Source organism: Oncorhynchus masou, chromosome 1 (genome assembly GCF_036934945.1).
Source record: "Oncorhynchus masou masou isolate Uvic2021 chromosome 1, UVic_Omas_1.1, whole genome shotgun sequence".
NCBI classification, from domain to species: domain Eukaryota; kingdom Metazoa; phylum Chordata; class Actinopteri; order Salmoniformes; family Salmonidae; genus Oncorhynchus; species Oncorhynchus masou.
The window spans coordinates 31,706,159-31,730,448 of NC_088212.1; the positions used below are offsets into that span (position 1 = coordinate 31,706,159).

Sequence of the window (24,290 nt, forward strand, 5' to 3'; positions counted from 1 at the left end):
TGAAGTTTGACAAAAGGCAGCTAAAGGACTCTCAGAACATGAGAAACAAGATTCTCTGGTCTGATGAAACCAAGATTGAACTCTTTGGCCTGAATGCCAAGCGTCACGTCTGGAGGAAACCTGGCACATCCTTATGGTTAAGCATGGTGGTGGCAGCTTCCTGCTGTGGGTATGTTTGTCAGCAGCTGGGACTGGGAGACTAGTCAGGATCGAGGGACAAATGGAGCAAAGTACAGAGAGATCCTTGATGAAAACCTGCTCCAGAGCGCTCAGGACCTGGGGCAAAGGTTTACCTTCTAACATGAAAACGACCCTACGCACACAGCCAAGACAACGCAGGAGTGGCTTTGGGAAAAGTCTCTGAATGCCTTTGAGTGCCCCAGCCAGAGCCCAGTGTTGAAACCGATCGAACATCTATGGAGTGACCTGAAAATAGCTGTGCAGCAACATTCCCCATCCAACCTGACAGAGCTTGAGATGATCTGCAGAGAAGAATGGGAGAAACTCCCCAAAAAGAGTTGTGCCAAGCTTGTAGCATCATACCCAAGAAGACTCAAGGCTGTTATCGCTGCTGTCTGAATACTTATGTAAATGTGATATTTCACATTTCACATTTTTAATACATTTGCACACATTTCTAAAAACCTGTTTTTGCTTTGTCATTATGGGGTATTGTGTGTAGATTGATGAGGTAAAAAACAAACAATTTAATCAATTTTAGAATAAGGCTGTAACAAAAATTGTAGCCTAGTGCCGTTGCTCAATTCCTCATGTACATTTTACTACACCACCTTTATATTCAAGTGGGGTGGTCCGCGGGACCAAGGTTTATTACGAGTAAGACACAGTAATAAATACAAGTCATAGATCCCACAGTCAAAACACACACACACACACTCACTGGCTAGACTTACTGTGCATTCGGAAAGTATTCAGACCCCTTGACTTACTCCACATTTTGTTTACATTACAGCCTTATTCTAAAATGGATTAAATACATTATTTTCCTCAGCAATCTACACACAATACCCCATAATGAAAAAATGAAAACAGTTTAAAAGAAATGTTCGCACATTTATTTAAAATAATAAACAGAAATACCTTATTTATGTAAGTATTCAGACCCTTTGCTATGATACTCCAAATTGAGCTCAGATGTGAGCTCAATGCTTCTATAACTTGATTGGAGGCCACCTGTGGTAAATTACATTGATTGAACATGATTTGGAAAGGCAAACACCTGTGTATATATATATAAGGTCCCACAGTAGATAGTGCATGTCAGAGCAAAAACCAAGCCATGATGTCGAAGGAATTGTCCGTAGAGTTCCAAGATAGGATTGTGTCGAGGCACAGATCTGGGGAAGGGTACCAAAAAATGTCTGTAGCATTGAAGGTCCCCAAGAACACAGTGGCGGTCCACCAATCAGGCCTTTGTGGTAGAGTGGCCAGACGGAAGCCACTCCTCAGTAAAAAGCACATGACAGCCCGCTTAGAGTTTGCCAACAGGGACCTAAAGGACTCTCAGACCATGAGAAACAAGATTCTCTGGTCTGATGAAACCAAGATTCAACTCTTTGACCTGAATGCGAAGCGTCACAACTGGAGGAAAATGTATAAAAACCTGTTTTTGCTTTGTCATTATGGGGTATTGTGTTTAGATTAATGAGGGGGAAAAAACTATTTAATACATTTTAGAATAAGGCTGAAACATAACAAGATGTGTAAAAAGTCAAGGGGTCTGAATACTTTCCGAATGTACGGTATACATGGAGAACATACAAATCATTAGCAGCAGGGAGCAGGGTGGGATAAATGAACCTTTCTAGCGCAGGCGTTCCGCTAGCGGAACCCCTCGACAACATTCCGCTGAAAAGGCAGCGTGCGAAATTCAAAAATATTTTTTAGAAATATGCAACTTTCACATATGAACAAGTCCAATACAGCAAATGAAAGATACATTTCTTGTTAATCTATCCATCGTGTCCGATATCAAAAAGGTTTTACAGCGAAAGCACAACATATGATTATGTTAGGTCAGAACCAAGTCACAAAAACACAGCCATTTTTCCAGCCAAAGATAGGAGTCACAAAAAGCAGAAATATAGATCAAATTAATCACTAACCTTTGATGATCTCCATCAGATGACACTCATAGGACATCATGTTACACAATACATGTATGTTTTGTTTGATAATGTGCATATTTATATCCAGAAATCTCAGTTTACATTGGCACGTTACGTGCAGTAATGTTTTGATTCCAAAACATCCGGTGATTTTGCAGATAGCCACATCAAATCCCAGAAATACTCATAATAAACATTGATAAAAGATACAAGTATTATTCACCGAATTAAAGATAGACTTCTCCTTAATGCAACCGCTGTGTCAGATTTTTTAAAAACTTTACAGAAAAAGCATAATCTGAGTACGGCGCTCAGAGCCCAATCCAGCCAAAGAAATATCCACCATGTTGGAGTCAACAGAAGTTAGAAATAACATTATAAATATGAACTTACCTTTGATGATCTTCACCAGAATCCACTCCCAGGAATCCCAGTTTGACAATAAATGACTGATTTGTTCCATAAAGTCTATCATTTATGTCCAAATAGCCACTTGTTGTTAGCGTGTTCAGCCCAGTAATCCATCTTCATGAGGCGCGAGCACTACGTCCAGACAAAAACTCGAAAAGTTCCGTTACAGGTCGTAGAAACATGTCAAACGATATATGGAATCAATCTTTAGGATGTTTTAAACATAAAACTTCAATAATGTTCCAACCGGAGAATTCCATTGTCTGTAGAAAAGCACTGGAATGAGAGCGAACTCTGTCGGGACCGCGCGTCACGAGCCTGAGACACTCTGCCAGAACACTGACTCATTCAGCTCCCATTCCCCCCTCCTTTATAGCAGAAGCCTGAAACAAGTTATTAAATAAGGTTGACATCTAGTGGAGTCCTTAGGAAGTGCAACTTGACCGCATAGACACTGGTAGCTTTGAAAAACTTGTGGTAATTAGCATGCAGGCACCCACTTGAATGCATCACACTGGGCACACACTGGTTGAATCAATGTTGTTTCCACATAATGTTAACAAAATTACGTTGAACCAACATAGCTTTCTTAGAAGAAAAGCCTGTAGGACTCGCAAGGGAAATAGTGCCAGATTAAGACAAAAAATAAAAAGAAACATATAACAAATCAAAATAAACTAGTGCACCTGATAAGGCATCCCCAAATCTTTTGCCGTGATACCAGCTCTTTTGCCAGGGCTGACTAAACAAAATACCAAACCGTGCCTACCTGATGTAAGGGACACAAAGTAAACCTGATAGTCAGAGCAGCAAAGGCTTCTCTGAAGCTCTGAAAAATATAAACATAATTATACCCCGGCTCATTTACAAAATAGCAATACCAAAACTTTTATACTTGATTAAATGCACAACATTATCACATAGACTCAATTCACATTATACAAGCAATGCTGGTAGGCTATACTTTCCCGGCCTACACAACCAACAAATCGGTGTCAATAGCACATCTTGCAGACAGCGTTGATCATGTCAATGAAACACAAATCGTTGTTTTACATGATGGCTGTCATATACTTTAGCAAGTGGTAAAACATTCACAGAACCAGAAGCCAAAGTTAGCTTACCCAAAGTCTGACAAACTTTCAGAAACACAGTCAAAAGGTGTGAACGGGGAATGTGCACCCTTTGCTGTCCTCTGGGGTGGAACCAATACTCCCCCTAATAAGTACGCTTTAGTTATATATGCACATTGCTCAACTCATCTCATAGCAGCCGCTAGGTGCCACTGGCTACACTCATTTTACCAAACAAAAGTGGGTCAGACGGTTGAAATTACAGATTGTACCTTTAAACAGTAGCTAATTGGTGGGGAAGCAAGTGAGAATAATACAGTATGCAGGTGCTATGCCCCATAGCCACATTGGGGATAGAACTGAGCCAGACTCATCCACCACAATAAATGGGGGAAGGTCATGAATTTTACAGAGGTTTTACACTGTCATTCAGGAAGTCGTACAGTAGGCCTTATGTGGTGGACAGAAACCCTGGGATGTTGCCTTGGTAACTTAATGTTGCTGGTAATCACAGCTTCAGAACAAGGTCATATGTGGTGTCATGATGTTGGCCTGGGGGTAGGTTTATGACAGTCATAAATACCTCTTCCCCCCTTTTCATCTCTCTACCCTACTGAAGTGACATTTGAAAAAACCCTTGGTTGACATAGATTCTGGGAACATCAGAAGGTGGGGGGAAATGAACTATATTCTGGTAATCCGACCATTTGAACATATGCGGTGGTACATAATGAATATGATGTCAGTTCGGTTGTCATCTGAGACATTCTCCTCAATGATAGGATGACATAAACTCTACAGTGGAAAGTCTAGCATCAGAGTTATCGGATTCACATGGAATTGTTGTTCAATTTAAATGTTTGAATGTAAAATTATTGGTGAAGAGATTAAATGTAATTTTAGCTTCCAAATGAGATTTGGCTTTTCACAAGGTTAGGGCTCTTCTCAATCAGTGGCCCGCCCCTGTGAAGAGACATGGGTTATAAAACTTTCCACACACCCTTCTCGCTCCACTATATAAAGCCTTGATGGAAATGTAACATGCTGTTCCAAGTACGTGAGGTTTGCAGCCTATGCTTTAAAGGACTAACATGTCAACTACAGAACTAAGCCAACCTCAGCATGAGCTTTGGTTGCGAATGGTATGAACTTTGAACTCTTATTCACTAGAGAAGTGATACCTCCTTGCCGTTGGGTTAGCAACAGCAGCTGCAAACGCGGGCTTGGAAAGAACAGACAGAGTATCCCTCAACGACGTTACTACAACGTAGCCAATTGACAACCAGATACATTCTTCAAAGAACAAAGGACTCGGTTTGGCAACACGGCCATCCATCTACCACCAACCTACCGAAGCGCAGCTCAGAGTAAATATGTATTGCATTTTCCTTTTCCAAATGGGCAGTAATTTAGAATGCATAAGATACTGTATTTACGATAGCACAGCTTCTCCCTTTGTCCCTCAATCTTCCCGCTCTTTCACTCAAACCCAGACCCTTTTCTTTTGTGTAACCAGCTGTCATACCTGTTCCGCCCGCTAGGGTCGTTTTCCTTTATGACATAATTTGTAATCAAGGTATAATTCATTCCTTGTATATGTAATTCTGTGTGATTAGTTAGATATTTAGTAAATAAATAATTAAACCCAATGTTGTATTGCTGATTCAACTTGCTAGCCAGGGTTCGTGAAGACAACCAAGAATTTACAACTCTCAGATGAGACTGAATCAAGGTGACGATTAATATTGACTGCTATTGATGTAAAATATTACTAGGTCTTTAAGAGTTTATTTGGAAATAACAGCTCTATAAATATTATGTTGTGGTGCCCCAACTCTCTAGTTAATTACATTTACATGATTAGGTCAATCAGGTAATATTAATTGCGGAGAACGGATTTTATAGAATAGCATGTCATACCACTTAATCAGGCATAGCCAAAGACACGACAGTGGGTTATAGCTCATTAAAAGTGATAATTTCATTAGTGTTGATGCTGACTTTAGGATTCTGTTTTTAAAGGTTTATTAAACCTGGAGTCTATTTAGTGTCATTTCAGCTCAGAGAATCATAGCTATTTGTCATAGGATATACACTGCTTATGCATACAGACAGTGGGTAAACCTATTCATGAATATGAATAATTAATCATTTTCAATTATGAATGCCTGTCTCCAAGTTGCATTGCAAATTATCTCTGTATTGTCACTAGAAAAGCAGAGCTTGTATTCTGTGACCAATATGGCATAGGCCTACTCCACTATAATGTTATGATATTGTCATTTTAATAGATGGTGGACATATGTTTAATGATAATATATTTTGCAATATTATAATCCTGTCGCTTTAAATTAGACATTCTATTCCCTCATTATCAAGAGCTTGATGGTGTAGCTCGGGCCCGAAGTAATTATTTATTGTGTAGTTCGTGGGAACTGAAGTGTAGCCTACCGCCTCTCCTAACTGAGAAACACAATAAGTCCACACTCGGCCCATGTTTACATAATAGGCCGCATGAGACATAACACAACCTGCTCTAGTATCAATATGACATTTAAATATGGATACGTCGCGCGCGCGTATGGAGTCTTTGAATGGATGCACGTGTAGAATAGGGGGCGGCCTGTAGCCTAGGTATACAGAGAGGGGGTATAGACTAGCCCTTGGACACGGAATGGACTGAATGTAATACATTGTAAATAAGAGGTATCAAGGCACATTTATTATATTGTTCATAAAAATAAAATACAAATATTGTAAAGATGCGCAAAGACGCACGTTCCACCTCGCCAAATTGCACGACATTGAGCAACCTTCAAGGTTCCATTTCTGTAAAGAGCCAGTTCACAAATCTAACCGCTGTGCGGCGGTAAACTCCACAATCGCTACTGTAGGCTGTCTGAGTAGCTACTCATCATCAACAGAGCAACGCGTAGTCGTAGTGGACGTTCGCGTACGGAACCGGCCGAAAGAGTGTTCACATTCACAATTTAAAGGGCAAAGGCTACCAAACAGTCAAAGAAATAACAGTTTAATCGACGCAGTACTTGCATTCGTCGTGTAACCGTTGTTTTATCATTCAGACTATAAACTGATAAGCGCAACGGGTGAATATGGACGTACGCCTGGTTTGTTTATGAAATGTAGCCTATCTTTTTCTCGTGAGCGTGGATTTGGAACCTTGCAAAAGTTCACTTGGTAGCTCATCTGCTCGCCAGTGTGGAACGCGCTGTGATGCCGATGGTTTCATTTGAAGAACGTCAGGCAGGTCTGATATTATAACAGTATTGTAACGTGGAAGGCTATTTAAACCTCATCCTCTGACAAGGCGTAAATACAGTAATAGCTCAGACCTATTCATCCCCAGGAGAGGTTGCGCCGAACAAGCATCAGGCGATACTCTAAATTAACTAACCAATCCTTCATTCGGAGGGTTTATCACGTCGCCTGTCATCCTTTCATCTGTGATATTGACTAAACAGGTAATTTAGTTCTGTAACTGTGTCATTGCATGCTGCCGCCAATCCTAGACATTTACATTTTAGGCATTTAGCAGACGCTGTTATCCAGAGTGATTTACAGTAGTGAGTGCATATGTTTTCATATTTATCTGTATTATATTATTTCTGATGTTTCATGTATTTAATCTGGTGTCCTCTGACTCACTGTAACATCCAGAGTTATTACCTAACATAACCATGACCACTACAAGCTGTACAGTAAAAAAACAAAACAATCTAGCCCACTTGATGATAGGGTACTAGGGGGTAACTAGCCCCCTGGGGTAACTGACCCCCCCCACCCCAAAAATATAATATTTTCCCAACACCTTCCCTGGTTGCCACTATTCTTGCTCAACAAAACATTTCCTCCATATCATCACAACGTTTTTGTGGTAAGTTGATCAAATATTTTGAAATTGTGTTTTTTATATTTTTTTATGTACAAGTAGGAAAGCCTTAAGATATATAGTCCACTTGTTTAAACAGAAAAATAAAGATACTTTTTGAGTAAAGTAGTAATATGTTGGGGGCAACTCACCCACATCCCCCCCGGGGGCTAGTTACCCCTTTATGGTTATGAATGTGCTTCTACCTGTCATTGAGACAATGACTATCCCAGTTTGCACTAGTTTATGCTAACTTGCTAGCCAGCAACTTCACTAGCAGTAAACGCTAGCCAGCTAGCTCGTTAGCATAAACTGCTAGGAGCGCTAGCTAGCAACCTTACAACCAGATTGTTTATGTAAAACACATAAAAAGAGAACGGTAACTTAATTGCAGTTGTAAATGTTTCCACTAGTGACTGATAGCTTTACAGTTAATGTTACTTTGTAGCCTTTAGCTATTTTACACAGCATTTATGTTATATAGCTATATATCTAGCTACATTTTTAAGGGAGAGCTTTTCAATTGGCATCTCTCCCCCTGTTTTCAGTCACGTGTTGGGACTGGATTAGGTGTGAGCAGTGCAGGAGGTGGACTCATGAGTTGTTCTCCAATTTTACTGGGTATAGTTTTATTTGTGACGTACCTACAAATTAAAAATGTGCAATAGCAGAGCATAAGAGAGTTGCCACATCAATGTTACACTGAATGAATTACTTAAGTTATTGTTATTAAATGTTATATTCCAATGTTATTTAGTGTTATCAATTATATTCCATTCCAATATTATATTGCAATGAATACCTTTTTAAATTAAAAACCGTAGAAAATCTTTTGCTCTTGAATGTCATTTTCAAGACTGCTGGGATTCAATCTTGATTTATTCAAATTATATTTAGTGCAATTGTACATAATGGATTGTATAGAAAAGAAACAACAAAGAAAGAAAATGTATGTGCAGGTGAGTTAAAAAGAGGATCTTTACATCAAATCTCCTCATTGTGCAGATTTTAATGGTGACATGCAACCCCATTTCCCCCCATATTATATTTAAATAATTCAAATAAGACAACTAGACTTAGCTTTTAAGTATAACTTACTAAATAATTTCTAAATAAAACGGATTAAATGATATTAACACACTTGTGTGAAACCCTTAATCTTCTACCCATGGGGGGTGTCACAACCTGGCTTTTAGATGGTGACAAGCAAGGGAGTCTACATGTTGGCAGTTAAGGAGTAACAAAAATATGTATTTAAATAACTAACAAAGTGTAAAACTACAAAGGAAAACTAACCTGTGAAGTGTGAAAGTAGGCATGTGAGGGTTTTTTAAAAGTATTTTTTTATTTCACCTTTATTTAACCAGGTAGGCTAGTTGAGAACAAGTTCTCATTTGCAACTTCGACCTGGCCAAGATAAAGCGTAGCAATTCGACACATACAACAACAGTTACACATGGAATAAACAAAACATACAGTCAATAATACAGTAGAACAAAAGAAAACAAAAAGTCTATATACAGTGAGTGCAAATTAGATAAGTTAAGGGAATAAATAGGCCATGGTGGCGAAGTAATTACAATATAGCAAATAAACACTGGAATGGTAGATCGGCAGAAGATGAATATGCAGGTTGAGACACTGGGGTGCAAAGGAGCTAAATCAATAAATACCAGTATGGAGATGAGGTAGGTAGATAGATGGGCTGTTTACAGATGGGCTATGTACAGGTGCAGTGATCTGTAAACTACTCTGACAGCTGGTGCTTAAAGCTAGGCAATCATTTGAGAAACCAAAGCTGTCGAGTCTGCCAATAAGAATGTTGTGATTGACAGAATCGAAAGCCTTGGCCAGGTCGATGAATACGGCTGCACAGTAATGTCTCTTATCAATGGCGGTTATGTAGTTTAGAAAGGATATATAGGTCTGTAGCAGTTTGGGTCTACAGTGTCACCCCCTTTGAAGAGGGGGATGACCGCGGCAGCTTTCCAATCTTTGGGAATCTCAGACGATACGAAAGAGAGGTTGAACAGGCTAGTAATAGGGGTTACAACAATTTCGGCAGATAATTTTAGAAAGAGAGGGTCCAGATTGTCTAGCCCGGCTGATTTGTAGGGGTCCAGATGTTTCAGCTCTTTCAGAACATCAGCTATCTGGATTTGGGTAAAGGAGAAATGGTGGGGGCTTTGGCGGGTTGCTGTGGAGGTTGCCGGGCAGTTGACTGGGGTAGGGGTAGCCATGTGGAAAGCATGGCCAGCCGTAGAGAAATGCTTATTGAAATTCTCAATTATAGTGGATTTATCGGTGGTGACAGTGTTTCCTAGCCTCAGAGCAGTGGGCAGCTGGGAGGAGGTGCTCTTATTCTCCATGGACTTTACAGTGTCCCAGAACTTTTTTGAGTTAGTACTACAGGTTGCAAATTTCTGTTTGAAAAAGCTTGCCTTAGCTTTTCTAACTACCTGTGTATATTTGTTCCTAACTTCCCTGAAAAGTTGCATATCACGGGGGCTATTCGATGCTAATGTAGAACGCCACAGGATGTTTTTGTGCTGTTTTTGTGCTGGTCAAGGGCAGACAGGTCTGTAGTGAACCAACCAAGGACTATATCTATTCCTAGTTCTACATTTTTTGAGAGGGGCATGCTTATTTTAGATGGTGAGGAAGGCACTTTTAAAGAATAGCCAGGCATCCTCTACTGACGGTATGAGGTCAATGTCATTCCAAGATACCCCGGCCAGGTCGATTAGAAAGGCCTGCTCGCAGAATTGTTTCAGTGAGCGTTTGACAGTGATGAGGGGTGGTCGTTTGACCCACACCCATTACAGATGCAGGCAATGAGGCAGTGATTGCTGAGATGTTGATTCAAAACAGCAGAGGTGTATTTGGAGGGCGAATTAGTTAGAATGACATCTATGAGGGTGCCCGTGTTTACTGATTTGGGGGTTGTACCTGGTAGGTTCATTGATAATCTGTGTGAGATTGAGGGCATCAAGCTTAGTTTGTAGGATGGCCGAGATGTTAAGCATGTCCCAGTTTAGGTCACCTAGTAGCACGAGCTCAGAAGATAGATGGAGGGCAATCAGTTCACATATGGTATCGAGGGCACAGCTGGGGGCAGAGGGAGGTCTATAGCAAGCGTTAACGGTGAGAGACTTGTTTCTGGAAAGGTGAATTTTTAGAAGTAGAAGCTCAAATTGTTTGGGTACAGACTTAGTGAGTGAGTACATTGGAGGTAAACCTAGGCATTGAGTAATGAAGAGAGAGATATAGTCTCTAGAGATGTTTAAACCAGGTGATGTCATTGCATATGTAGGAGGTGGAACAACATGGTTGGTTAAGGCATATTGAGCAGGGCTAGAGGCTCTATAGTGAAATATGACAGTAATCACTAACCAAGACAGTAATGGACAAGGCATATTGATATTAGAGAGAGGCATGCCAAGTATTAGAGAGAGGCCTAGCCAAGTGAACATATGGGTCCAGTGAGTGGTTGGGCTGGCTGGGGACACGGCGATTCAAACAGTTAGCAGGCCGATGCTAACAAGCTAACAGTTAGTAGGCCGGGGCTAAACAAGCTAGCAGCTAGTAGACTGAGGCAAGCTAGCAGTTAGCGGGCCGGGTTAGCAAGCAAGCAGTTAGCATGGGCTAGCAGTTACAGACCGGGCAGGTAAGCTAGCAGTTAGCGGGCCAGGGCCGGCAGCTAGCAGACCGGGGCAAGCTAGCAGTTAGCAGGCCGGGTTAGCAAGCAGTTAGCAGGGGCTAGCAGTTAGCAGACTGGGTTAGCAAGCAAGCAGTTAGCAAGGGCTAGCAGTTAGCAGACAGGGTTAGCAAGCAAGCAGATAGCAGGGGCTAGAAAGTTAGCCTTTGGGGGACGTCGCGATGGGTGTAGTTCTGTTTTTGCCTCTTCGTGCGGTGACGTCGATAGACCAGTCGTGGAATTAGTAGGGTTCCAAGTAGCTCTAGGTAGCTAGCAGGCCTAGCTGGTTAGCATAATGGGCCTTCAGCGGGCGTCGCGCCTGAGGGGCCTGTTGGAGTCCTCGGGCAGATTATGACGGTATTCCAATTGTAGGGGATCTGCGGGGTTCCATGCCCCGTAACGGCTGTAGAAGGGGTCCGGATATTGTAGCCCAGAAGTATACTTCGGTGGTAGCACAAGAGCCCTGGCCGGGCTAGCTTCAAGCTAATTGGTGCTTGTTCTGGCATGGAAATGCTAGCCAGGAGTAGTCATCCGGGATTGCGGTTAGCTAGTTGTGAAGATCCAGATGAAAATGTTCAGTTTGCGGTAGGAATCCAGGGATAAAAATAACAGGTCCGTTATGCTCTGGTTAGAGTCACGTTGTTCGAACTGACGAGAGCTTTCCGAGCTGAAAGTTAGCTGATGACTGCTGGCAATGGTTTGCTGACTGATAGCTGGTAGTTAGCTGGCTAGCTTCAGTTGAGGGATTCCAGATCCGAAGTAAATATAAATACTATAGGAAGAGAAAGCAGATCCACGCCACATTGGGTGAGGCGGGTTGCAGGAGAGTATTTAGATGTTGAGGTTTAGTAAAATATTTTAAAGGATATGTGATGAAAAAGATGTAAAACGATATATACAAGGGAAAGGACAAAGACGTCTGACTGCTACGCCATCTTGGATTCACATTCTCCTGGGTGTAATGGAGATGCATGGATGAAGGTAAAATGTGTTGAAGGGTGCACCTAATCTGAAAACATAATCAACTAGATCACAAAACAAAATGGTTCTTGTGGAGAAAGAGAACCAAGACTGGGCACCAGGAACTTTTATCTTCTAGGTCCCAAACCCAGGTGCAACTTGTCACCTGAATGACCTAATCAGCTCCACTTGTCCCCAATCTACAAATAAAAGCACAAAAACACAGTGAAGGAGGCAGGGAGAGCGTAACAGGGTGTACTTACAAGTAGTTACCCTGGTACTTAAAACAAACTCCCCTTTTATAAAAACAACATTTCATGAAATAACTAAAAAAAAGTAAAATGTAGCCATTTATTTCCCTTTATAGTTTATTTGCCTAAGCATGACCTTAAATCACATACCAATATTTTTCTCTAAACGTTGCTTTTTTTTGTGTCGGCAATTAGACATTGTTTTTTTTTTTGGGGGGGGGACTAGTTACCCCCTAATACCCTAACATGCAAGGAATAATATAAACAAACATTGACAGTGTTCTTCTTTTCATTATCAGAATTGTTATCATATTAGCATAATCATTATCATATTATGCTAATATAAATGTTATGTCCAATTAATTTATCCTATGTATAATCAGTTTGCAATAGGCACTCTACTATGTGCTATCATTATATAACCCATATGCCACTTTCGGAAATCATCTATCCCTACTCTGCTTCTCTTTCATGTTACGTTTTGCCTCTGATTGAGTTACACAGCTTCAGGAAGTGGAGCAAGAGGTTGGGGTTAAGATACAAGAATCGGACCACCGAGCCCATTGGGAAGATAAAAATTCAGCAAGTAGTCTGGATAGTGATTGTATAATAAAACCTCCTAGGGCATTGTTATGTCTAGTGGTGGAAAAATCCTTTGTGCAACTCGACTGATGTTCCCTCATGCATCCCTGCTTGTACACATTTGCACTAATTCATTAACCTGGTCTAACTCTTGATTGAAATAGCCACAACACCCATATACTGGTCATGATTTATAATCATGTTGTTAAAACACACAGATGCCCTCTCTCTCTGTTGTTATCTACCTGACACATACACAGACATGCTCTGAGATAAGATCTGAGACTAAAACACCAAATTAAACCAACCTTCAATTTTTCTCTCACAATGCCCTTGAAATGGGAGCAGAAATAGGCCACACAAGCGACTGGCCTCATTCAGTCATTGGTTGATTGGATTCCTAAAGAAATCCATTTATACATCTCTTCAGTCAGTCACTTAATTTAGAACATACGGACCAATGGTTGTTGCACACAATTCAACTTGCCAAGAGATCTGTGTTAAAGTACATGAAACTGAAGTCAAGATATCACTTCAGAATGGCTTATTTCATTCAGTTTGCCTTCTTTTTCTACTTTTCCTCGGGGTCATTTCAACCATATAACTTACTGTAGCTTTTTTTCTTCTTTTTTTTCTCTCTGACTGGTAGAAAGCATTACAACCCCTGTTACTGTTATTTTATTAGCGTGGCCTATGCCCCCTGGCCTGATGAACTGGTGAACTCACAGTGCTGACCTTTCCCTCTTTTTCACATTTTATGGATTTTTTCAAAGGATTTACAGATTGATATTGTTTCCTGCTGACATTCAATTATTTTTAATGCCAAAAGTACATACACAATACATTCACTATAGTTTGAAGAAGTAATTAACCCATTTATATGTACATGACATATTGCTACACGTGTTATAAGAACAGGATGTTTTTTATATCATAACTTCCAAACACAACTTCCAAAGGCATCTGCAATTCAAATAATGTATAGATAGTTTTGTGTTTCCAGTTCATCAATATGCTTATTGTACTGTATCTAAGGGCGCCCAGACAATCACACCCCTAGTGTCTCATCATCAGCCTGTTAGACTCCTCGACTGGGTCACTGCAGCTCCTGCCAATAGCTCTGTCCTACAGGCCTCTCATGGTCTCATTCTGCTGCTCACAGACTGAACAACCCTTAGCAGATAGGGATTCACTTTTTTGTTGTTAATGTGCAGCTATACGTCTCCATTTGCCTAAAGAGAGAGAGATAAAGTATTTGAGTATGTGTCCTAATTTCTGTTCAAGACAAGACCCAAAATATTTTGTGCCTATCCAATCCTGCTCCTGTAACCACAGGCCCACCAGTTAAATTGTAGTGTCCAGTTTATGAAGTCACCCCCCTTCACTCTCATCCACGATCACAAACCCAAAACCCCAAATCATGTTGTGTTGTTATATCCTCTGGCAAGGCCTTTTGAAGGCAATTCATATTTCTAATTTTAAAAGATAGCAGCGGGGCAAGAAGGAACTCTTGGGTATTTAATTGACTTCCCTTTAAGATTGCAAAAGCCTTTGATTTCAGCCACATGCAGGCATTAGTTGTCCAGATCCATGGAGCCTGTCTAATGTTCCAGTCATCCAAGCACAACTTCCTTGTGTTCTGCCTCTCCTGATTCTCCTTAATGACTGGAGCCCTTTATTTTATATTTTGACACTATCCGGTACAATTTGTTGAATTCCATCAGGTGACTGGCATCGGACATGGTGCCTCTGCATAAAGACCAAATCCTATTACCCAGACATAACTTGTCCTTCACAGTTAACATCATGAGCAGTCTTCTACTACTCTGTCCAGCCAAAGTATACCAGCTTCTCAAAGCCTACTGAGGATTGTTTCTTCCATTTCTCGGTTATAGAATAACTACTCACTTTAATTTTCAGATAGTCATGTTGATAGTTGTCAGGACTGCATGCAGTGGTTCTAGTTAGACTAGTTAAGTGAGACGAGGTACGGCCTGGGGTCTTGTAATGAAGGAGGATACATTTACAACATTATAGAACATCTCTGGTTCAGCCTCCCGAGTGGCGCAGTGGTCTAAGGCACTGCATCGCAGTGCTATCTGTGCCACTAGAGATCCTGGTCAGAGTCCAGGCTCTGTCGCAGTCGGCCGTGACCAGGAGACCCTTGGGGCGGCACACAATTAATTTTATTAGAACAGTAAAAAGTATTTGTTTTGTTAAATGCATGGTATACTGTCTGATATACCACAGCTTTCAGCCAATCAGCATTCAGGGCTTAAATCAACCAGTTTATAATTAAGCTATAAAGCCGAAGGGGGTGTGGTATATGGCTAATATACCATGGCTAAGGGCTGTATCCAGACACTCTGTGTTTTGTCGTGCATAAGAACAGCCCTTAGCCATGGTATATTGGTCATTTATACAACGGGTGGGTCTAATCCTGAATGCTAATTGGTTAAAACCGCATTCCAGGGCCTCCCATGTGGCACAGCGGTCTAAGGCACTGCATCACAGTGCTTGAGATGTCACTACAGTTGCAGGTTCGATCCCAGGCTGTGTTGCAGCCGGCTGTGACCGGGAGACACATGAGGTATGGCAAAAATGGCCCACGTCTTCGGTCGCCAGCCTTTGGGCCTAACAACACCCGTGCCAATATGTCCTCCAAACACCGGCTTCTTGGGTATTATCACTTAAATACCACAAACCCCCAAGTTGTCTTATTGCTTATTATAAACTGGTTACCAATGTAATTAGAACAGTAGAAATAAATACCCATGTCAGCCAATCAGCATTCAGGGCTGAAACCATCCAGTTTAAAATTCTGTTTATACTTATTTGTGCTGTATTCTTGTGTGTTGTTTGCTGTACGCACTCCCTCTCTTTTGCTCTCGCTGTCACTCTTGCTCCTGCTCTCTCAATGGAGGTGCATGTAAACATCATAACAGATTGGCTATTATTAAATCATTCCGCTCTCTCTCCCTGTAGAACGTGTGTGGAATGAGAAGTACCTGCTGTCAGTCAGAGCCTGTCTATTCAGGCCCATGTGTAGTCCTCAGGAGAAAATATATTAGTAAACTCTATTTTCTTAAAACTGCTTTGTTGGTTAAGGGCTTGTAAGTAAGCATTTCACGGTTGTATTCGGCATTCCCTAGGACATTTACACCTTTCCTAAGCACGCCTTTCCTACACACTTCTAAGATGGCGCCGACAGAGATGGACGCCACGCTTCAGGTCCTTAGGAATCTATGCAGTAATTTGTTTTTCCATGTATTATTTCTGACATTGTTAGCACAGAAAATCTTAAGTGTTATTACATACAGCCAGGAAGAACTATTGGTTATAAATGCTACGTCAACTTACCAACATTACGACCAGGAATACGACTTTCCATAAGCGGATCCTTTGTTTGGACCTCCACTCTGGACATGGGATTTAAATCCCAGAGGCCGACCCAAATCTACGTTGTCGCCGCAGGAGAGGCAGACGGAGCGGCCTCCTGGTCAGACGTAGAAGGCGAGCACACCATCCCCCGCTTCCGAGCATATTACTCGCCAATGTCCAATCTCTAGACAACAAGGTGGATGAAATTAGGGCACGAGTTGCCTTCCAGATAGACATCAGAGATTGTAACATTCTCTGTTTCACGGAAACATGGCTCACTCGAGACATGTTGTCAGAGTCGGTACAGCCACCTGGGTTCTTCACGCATCGCTCCGACAGAAACAAACATCTCTCTGGTAAGAAGAAGGGTGGGGGTGTATGCCTTATGATTAACGACTCATGGTGCAATCATAACAACATACAGGAACGGCCCTGAAAGAACTTCACTGGACTCTATGTAAACTGGAAACCATATATCTTGAGGCTGCATTTATTGTAGCTGGGGCTTTTTATCTGAGAATAAGGTTACCTAAATTTTACCAGCATATCGAATGCGCAACAAGATCTGGTGATGGATACAAGGCCCTCCCTTCGGAAAATCTGACCATGACTCCATTTTGTTGCTCCCCGCTTATAGGCAGATACTAAAACAAGAAACGCCTGTGCTCAGGTTTATCCAATGCTGGTTTGACCAATCAGATTCCACACTTCAAGATTGCTTCGATCACATGGACTGGGATATGTTCCGCATAGCCTCAGACAATAACATTGACGCATACGCTGACTCAGTGAGTGAGTTTATTAGCAACTGCATCGGAGATGTTGTACCCACTGTGACTATTAAAATATTCCCTAACCAGAAACTGTGGATTGATGGCAGCATTCGCGCAAAACTGAAAGCGCGAACCACCGCTTTTAACCTGTCTAGGACTGGGGCCCCTCACCAACAGCCAATGAAATTGCAGGGCGCCAAATATAAATCAACAGAAATCGCATAAATCAAATTTCTCAAACATACAAGTATTAGGCTGTTACGGCCTTCAAAAGAACTGGACCAAAGCGCAGCGTGGTGAGCGTACATATTCCTTTTATTTAGGATGACGCCGACAAAAACAATAGCCCTTAAGCTTCACGGTTGTTTTGTATTGTCTATGTGCCACAAACAAAGTTAACTTCCCACAAAGACAGGTGGGAAAGGGCTACCTAAGTATGGTTCTCAATCAGAGACAACAATAGACAGCTGTCCCTGATTGAGAACCCTACCCGGCCAAAACATAGAAATACAAATAATATAACATAGAATACCCACCCCAAATCACACCCTGACCAAACCAAAATAGAGACATAAACAGGATCTCTAAGGTCAGGGCGTGACATAGGCACCATTTTAAAGATCAATTCTCGTTAATCCAGCCACAGTGTCTGATTTCAAAAATGCTTTACAGCGAAAGCTCCACAAACGATTATGTTAGGTCACCACCATGTCACAGAAAAACCCAGCCATTTTTCCAGCCAAAGAGAGGAGTCACAAAAAGCACAAATAGAGATAAAATTAATCACTAACCTTTGATGATCTTCATCAGATGACACTCATGTTACACAATACATGTATGTTTTGTTCGATAATGTGCATATTTATATCCAAAAATCTCATTTTACATTGGTGCGTTACGTTCAGTAGTTCTAAAACATGCAGTGATTTTGCAGAGAGCCACATCAATTCACAGAAGTACTCATTATAAATGTTGATGAAAATTCAAGTGTTATGCATGGAACTTTAGATACACTTTTCATTAATGCAACCGCTGTGTCAGATTTCAAAAAAACTTTACGGAAAAAGCACACCATGCAATAATCTGAGTACAGCGTTCAGACAACAAAGCAGCCAAAAAGATATCCGCCATATTGTGTAGTCAACATAAATCAGAAATATCATTATAAATATTCAATCTTTAGGATGTTTTTATCATAAATGTTCAATAATGTTCCAACCGGAGAATTCCATTGTCTGTAGAAAAGCAATGGAACGAGAGCTACCACTCATGTGAACGCGCGTGACTGAGATTGAGGCTGCTGCCAGAACTCTGACTCAAATAGTTCTCATTCGGCCCCCCTTTCACAGTAGAAGCCTGAAACAACGTTCTAAAGACGGTTGACATTTAGAAGAAGCCTTATGAAGTGCAAAATGACCCATATCCCACTGTGTATTCGATAGGGGCTGAGTTCAAAAACTACAAACCTCAGATTTCCCACATCCTGTTTGAAGGAAGGCGTTTATAATTAAGCTATAAAGCCGAAGGGGGTGTGGTATATGGCTAATATACCATGGCTAAGGGCTGTATCCAGACACTCTGTGTTGTGTCGTGCATAAGAACAGCCCTTAGCCATGGTATATTGGTCATTTATACAACGGGTGGATCTAATCCTGAATGCTAATTGGTTAAAACCGCATTCCAGGGCCTCCGCAACAGCGCCTTCTTCAACCTCAGGAGGCTGAAGAAATTTGGCTTGTCACCGAAAACACTCACAAACTTTTACAGATGCACAATCGAGAGCACCCTGTCAGGTTGTATCACCGCCTGGTACGGAAATTGCATCGCCCTTAACCGCAAGGCTCTCCAGAGGGTAGGGCGGTCTGCACAACGCATCATTGGTGGCAAGCTACCTGCCCTTCCATTACACCTACAGCAACCGATGTCACAGGAAGGCCAAGAAGATCATCAAGGACAACAACCATCCAAGCCACTGCCTGTTCACCCCGTTATCATCCAGAAGGAGAGGTCAGTACATGTGCATCAAAGCTGGGACCGAGAGACTTAAATACAGCTTCTATCTCAAGGCCATCAGACTGTTAAACAACCATCACTAACATAGAGAGACTGCTGCCAACATACAGACTCAAATCTCTGACCACTTTAATAAATGGATTAATGAAGGTGTCACTAGTCACTTTAAATAACGCCACTTTAATAGTGTTTACATATCCTACATTACTCATCTCTTATGCATGTACTGTATTCTATACCATGGACTGCATATTGCCTATGCCACACAGTCATCACTCATCCATATATTTATATGTGCATGTTCTTATTCATCCCTTTACATTTGTGTGTATAAGGTAGTCGTGATTTTGTTAGATTACTTGGTAGATATTACTGCACTGTCGGAACTAGAAGTACAAGCATTTCGCGACACTCGGATTAACTCGGATTAACATGTATTTCAACTGCTGAAGACCTTCCCAACTGATGACCAACAGATTTTTTTTCATTGAGTTTTCGATCAATAGGGTTTTCAATACATTTATCTTTTAATTAAATAAGGTGTATTTTTTAGTTGTACATTTTGTCGATAGACTCAAATAAAATCTAATTGTATTTGTCACATGCGCCGAATACATGCTTACTTACAAGCCCATAACCAACAATGCAGTTTTATGAATATAGAGTTAATTACTAAATAAACTAAAGTTTAAAAAAAAGTTTAACAATACTGAGGCTAAATACAGGGGTACCGGCACCGAGTCAATGTGTCGGGTTACAGGTTCGTAGAATATAATATAATATTTAGTAGATTATTTCGAGAGGTGTTCAGAATATTATAGATCAATGAAAGGGAGCTAGCTAAATATATGCATATTCCAATTGGTAGATTTAAAAATACTCTGATCTTGTAGATTATTTAAGGTTAGGAAAGTATTTCTGAATCATAAAAACAGGTTTGTAGAGCCTTTACACACTAAATATATTAATTAATCAAAAATACAGTGGTTTGATTAATCCTGAAAGTTGCCACGTTCAGTTCATCAACCCATGGTATTGTTGGAAGATTAGTGTACAAACTTGTAGAATTATAATGGGAAGAAAAATGTACAATTGTAGCCTATACCCTCTTCTGTTGCCTGCTCAACTATGGAACTGTGTGATGACACCGCCAAGTATTGCGCCATGTGTTGGGTTCAAACTGTTACGACTTGATCATCGCTCTGCTCCATAACGATTTAATTAGCCTACATTTCAACTGTTACCATTGATATTCAGCAACAACCTCACCGCGTTGACAGCGTTTACAGCGGAAGCAAATGAAGGTAAACGAAACAATGTAATTAAAATGTAGGCTATACCAAATGAAGCGAACTAACTGTAAATTAGCTGTTGCATGTGTATGTTTATTAGGCCTACTGACTGTCGATTTCTGTTATTGGCTAATATTGAACATGATAGAAATAGGAAACCGAGAAAGTCGGGGTAGCCTATAATTGTGTGCCCATCCTTGCGAGTTTAAAGGCCGTACAATTTAAATTCTGCCAAGTGGCACAGCATTTCATAAACTTTACTGTGGGAAAGTTGATATGTTGATATGCTTCAGTTTTCACATTTCACATTTGCTGCCATTTCACGATTATAAGGTAAAATAGATATAAAACAAGTGTAATTTATATTTACAATTCCCTTATCCAAACTGATGACTCATTTACCTGGCTATTATCAAATTGTAAATTACAGTGCATAGAGAATGGTGTTATTTCCAGCGAAAAAATGAGATGCTTTTTCCACTTGGAACCGGTAGGTTCGCAAGACCTTATTCATAGTTTCCTTGCGCTTAAAGGTGGTGGAATTTTTAGGGAATTACGTCAAGGTCAGAATATGGGGTATCTGTAGACACAACTCAGCCACACCTTCATTGATTCGATCACCCCAAACGAATAGCTGGTGAATAGCATGCTATTCTCATGCTTAAATTCAAGGTCAGAATACACGTAGAGAGAAAAGTGCATCAATGTGAATAAATGAAACGGCAAAACAGATATGTATGGAAATACCATCAAATAACTGGCAACCTTCTGGACTGTTGCCTCATATGAAACATTAGCTATTTAATCCAAAATGCTGGAATATAGAACCAACGTTTTAGCTTCACTGTCCAAATAAATACGCAGGGGTGTGTAGGTATAAAATACCAATCCTTTACTTGTTAGTTACTATGGATGCATTTTTCCCAAATAATGTTCACAATTTCAGATTTTCTTACTTTCTGTATTGCTCACTAGCAGTCATACTACCACTGCCTCCCATATACTCCCTTTTCAGTCATCCAGCATTTATTTCCAGACCTCATCCCCCCATTCCTCCGTTGGCTGCTGATAGTTATCTCTAGCTGTATGTGAAAGCGGCCATCGGGATTGTGACAGCCAGCCGAGTGCACAGCACATGTGTCATCTTGGCGTGAAGAGAGACTGAGAGGCAGAGCGTAGGGTAATTTTAGGTATAGAATTAGACAGACAGGGAAGAGGCAAAATAGAGGATAATAAATAAGAGATACAGTGTGTGTGAGATACAGACGAACAATGACGGCAGAGGAGACGTTGAAAGTAAAATGGAAGATAAGGAGTCGGAAGAGGGGGGGTTAAGGCATGGTAAAGGAGATAGGACCAGAGGATATGTGTACAAATGAGAAAGGAACAAACATGAGATAGGCTACTGCATATGCACGGTTGACAGACATTGGATGTTGTCATTGTAGGTACTGTCCAGCCTGCCTGGGGATGCGTGTGCCGAATCACCAGACACCCCCCTCCGCATTCCTCCACAAAAACACCATACATGGACTATAGGCATGTGCCCAGGGAACCAAGCTATTGGCCCACATACAAAACAAAATGTTACCATGCATGTACAGCTCAGGGGGACTTGTCACGTGAGTTGAACTGACCTCCAGGAGCTGTAGCTCCACTATCAACTCTGCATCAAGGTCACAACCCTGCATCCAGAAGGTCTTGTAACATATTTTAAGAGCAGATAACAGAAAGTATTCAAACCACTTGAATTTTCCCACATTTTGTTGTGTTATGAAGTGGGATTAATATTGTACATTTTTTGTCAACGATCTGCACAAAATACTCTGCAATGTCAAAGTGGAAGAATTACATATACACTACTGGTCAAAAGTTTTTTAGAACACCTACAAGGGTTTTTCTTTATTTTGACTATTTTCTACATTGTAGAATAATAGTGAAGACATCAAAATGATGAAATTACATAAATGGAATCATGTAGTAACCAAAAAAGTGTTAAACAAATCAAAATATATTTGAGGTTCTTCAAATAGACACCTTTTGCCTTGATGACAGCTTTGCAGACTCTTGGCATTCTCTCAACCAGCTTCACCTGGAATGCTTTTCCAACAGTCTTGAAGGAATTCCTGTCACGTTCTGACCTTAGTTCCTTTGTTTTGTCTTTTGTTTTAGTATGGTCAGGGTGTGAGTTGGGTGGGTTGTCTATGTTCGTTTTTCTATAATTTGGGATTTCTGTGTTCGGCCTAGTATGGTTCTCAATCAGAGGCAGCTGTCAATCGTTGTCCCTGATTGAGAATTATACTTAGGTAGCCTGGTTTCACTTTTGAGTTGTGGGTGTTTGTTTTCTGTGTGAGTGTTTGGTCCACACGGTACTGTTTTCGGTTTGTATATTCACGTCATCGTTTGTTGTTTTGTTCGAGTGTTCGATTGTCTTTATTAAAAAACATTATGGACACTTACCACGCTGCGCATTGGTCCTCCGATCCTTCTCGCTACTCCTCCTCAGAAGAGGAGGACGAGAACCCTTATAATCCCCATGCTTTTACTTCACTCTGCGGTCTGACTCATCCCAAACCCTCTCAATTTGGTTGAGGTCGGGGGATTGTGGATGCCAGGTCATCTGATGCAGCACTCCATCACTCTCATTCTTGGTAAAATAGCTCTTACACAGCCTGGAGGTCTGTCGGGTCATTGTCCTGTTGAAAAACAAATTAAAGTCCCACTAAGCCCAAACCAGATGGAATGGCGTATCACTGCAGAATGCTGTGGTAGCCATGCTGGTTAAGTGTGCCTTGAAGTCTAAATAAATTACTGACAGTGTCACCAGCAAAGCATCCCTACACGATAACACCTCCTCCTCCATGCTTTATGGTGGGAAATACACAATGCAGAGATCATCTGTTCACCCACACCACTTCGCACACAGATACGGCAGTTGGAACCAAAAATCTCAAATTTGGACTCCAGACCAAAGGGCAAATTTCCACCGGTCTAATGTCCGTTGCTCGTGTTTCTTGGTGTCCTTTAGTAGTTGTTTCTTTGCAGCAAATCGACCATGAAGGCCTCATTCACGTAGTCTCCTCTGAACAGTTGATGTTGAGATGTGTCTGTTACTTGAACTCCGTGAAGCATTTATTTTGGGCTGCAATTTCTGAGGCTGGTAACTCTAATTAATTTATCCTCTGCAGCAGAGGTAACTCTGGATCTTCCTTTCCTGTGGTGGTCCTCATTGATAGCCAGTTTCATCATAGCGCTTGATGGTTTTTGAGACTGCACTTGAAGAAATTAAGTTCTTGAAATTTTCCTTATTGACTGATCTTCATGTCTTAAAGTAATGATGGACTGTCATTTCTCTTTGCTTATTTGAGCTGTTCTTGCCATAATATAGACATGGTCTTTTACCAAACAGGGCTATCTTCTGTATACCACCCCTACCTTGTTACAACACAACTGATTGGCTCAAATGCATTAAGAAGGAAAGAAATTCCACAAATTCACTTTTAACAAGGCACACATGTTATTTAAAATGCATTCCATGTGACTACCTTATGAAGCTGGTCGAGAGAATTCCAAAAGTGCAAAGCTGTCATCAAGGCAAAGGGTGGCTATTTGAAGAATCTCAAATATAAAATATATTTTGATTTGTTTAACACTTTTTATTTACTACATGATTCCATATGTGTTATTTCATAGTTTTGATGTCTTCACTATATTCTACATTGTAGAAAATAGTTAAAATAAAGAAAAACCCTTGAATGAGTAGGTGTTCTAAAACTTTTGACTGGTAGTGTATATATATTTTTAATGAATGGAAAATAAAACACAATGTATCTTAATTA

At 40.8% G+C, this 24,290-nt stretch overlaps 1 protein-coding gene across 1 annotated transcript in view; it reads left to right on the forward strand.

Annotated features, from left to right (window-relative positions):
• The first annotated feature begins 6,561 nt into the window (after positions 1-6,561).
• LOC135542044 (phosphatidylinositol 4,5-bisphosphate 5-phosphatase A-like) overlaps positions 6,562-24,290 on the forward strand; it is a 36,622-nt gene continuing 18,893 nt past the window's right edge. Inside the window, exon 1 of the mRNA XM_064968646.1 lies at positions 6,562-7,095. The gene's annotated coding sequence lies outside the window, so the exon portion shown is untranslated. The remainder of the gene's footprint in view (positions 7,096-24,290) is intronic.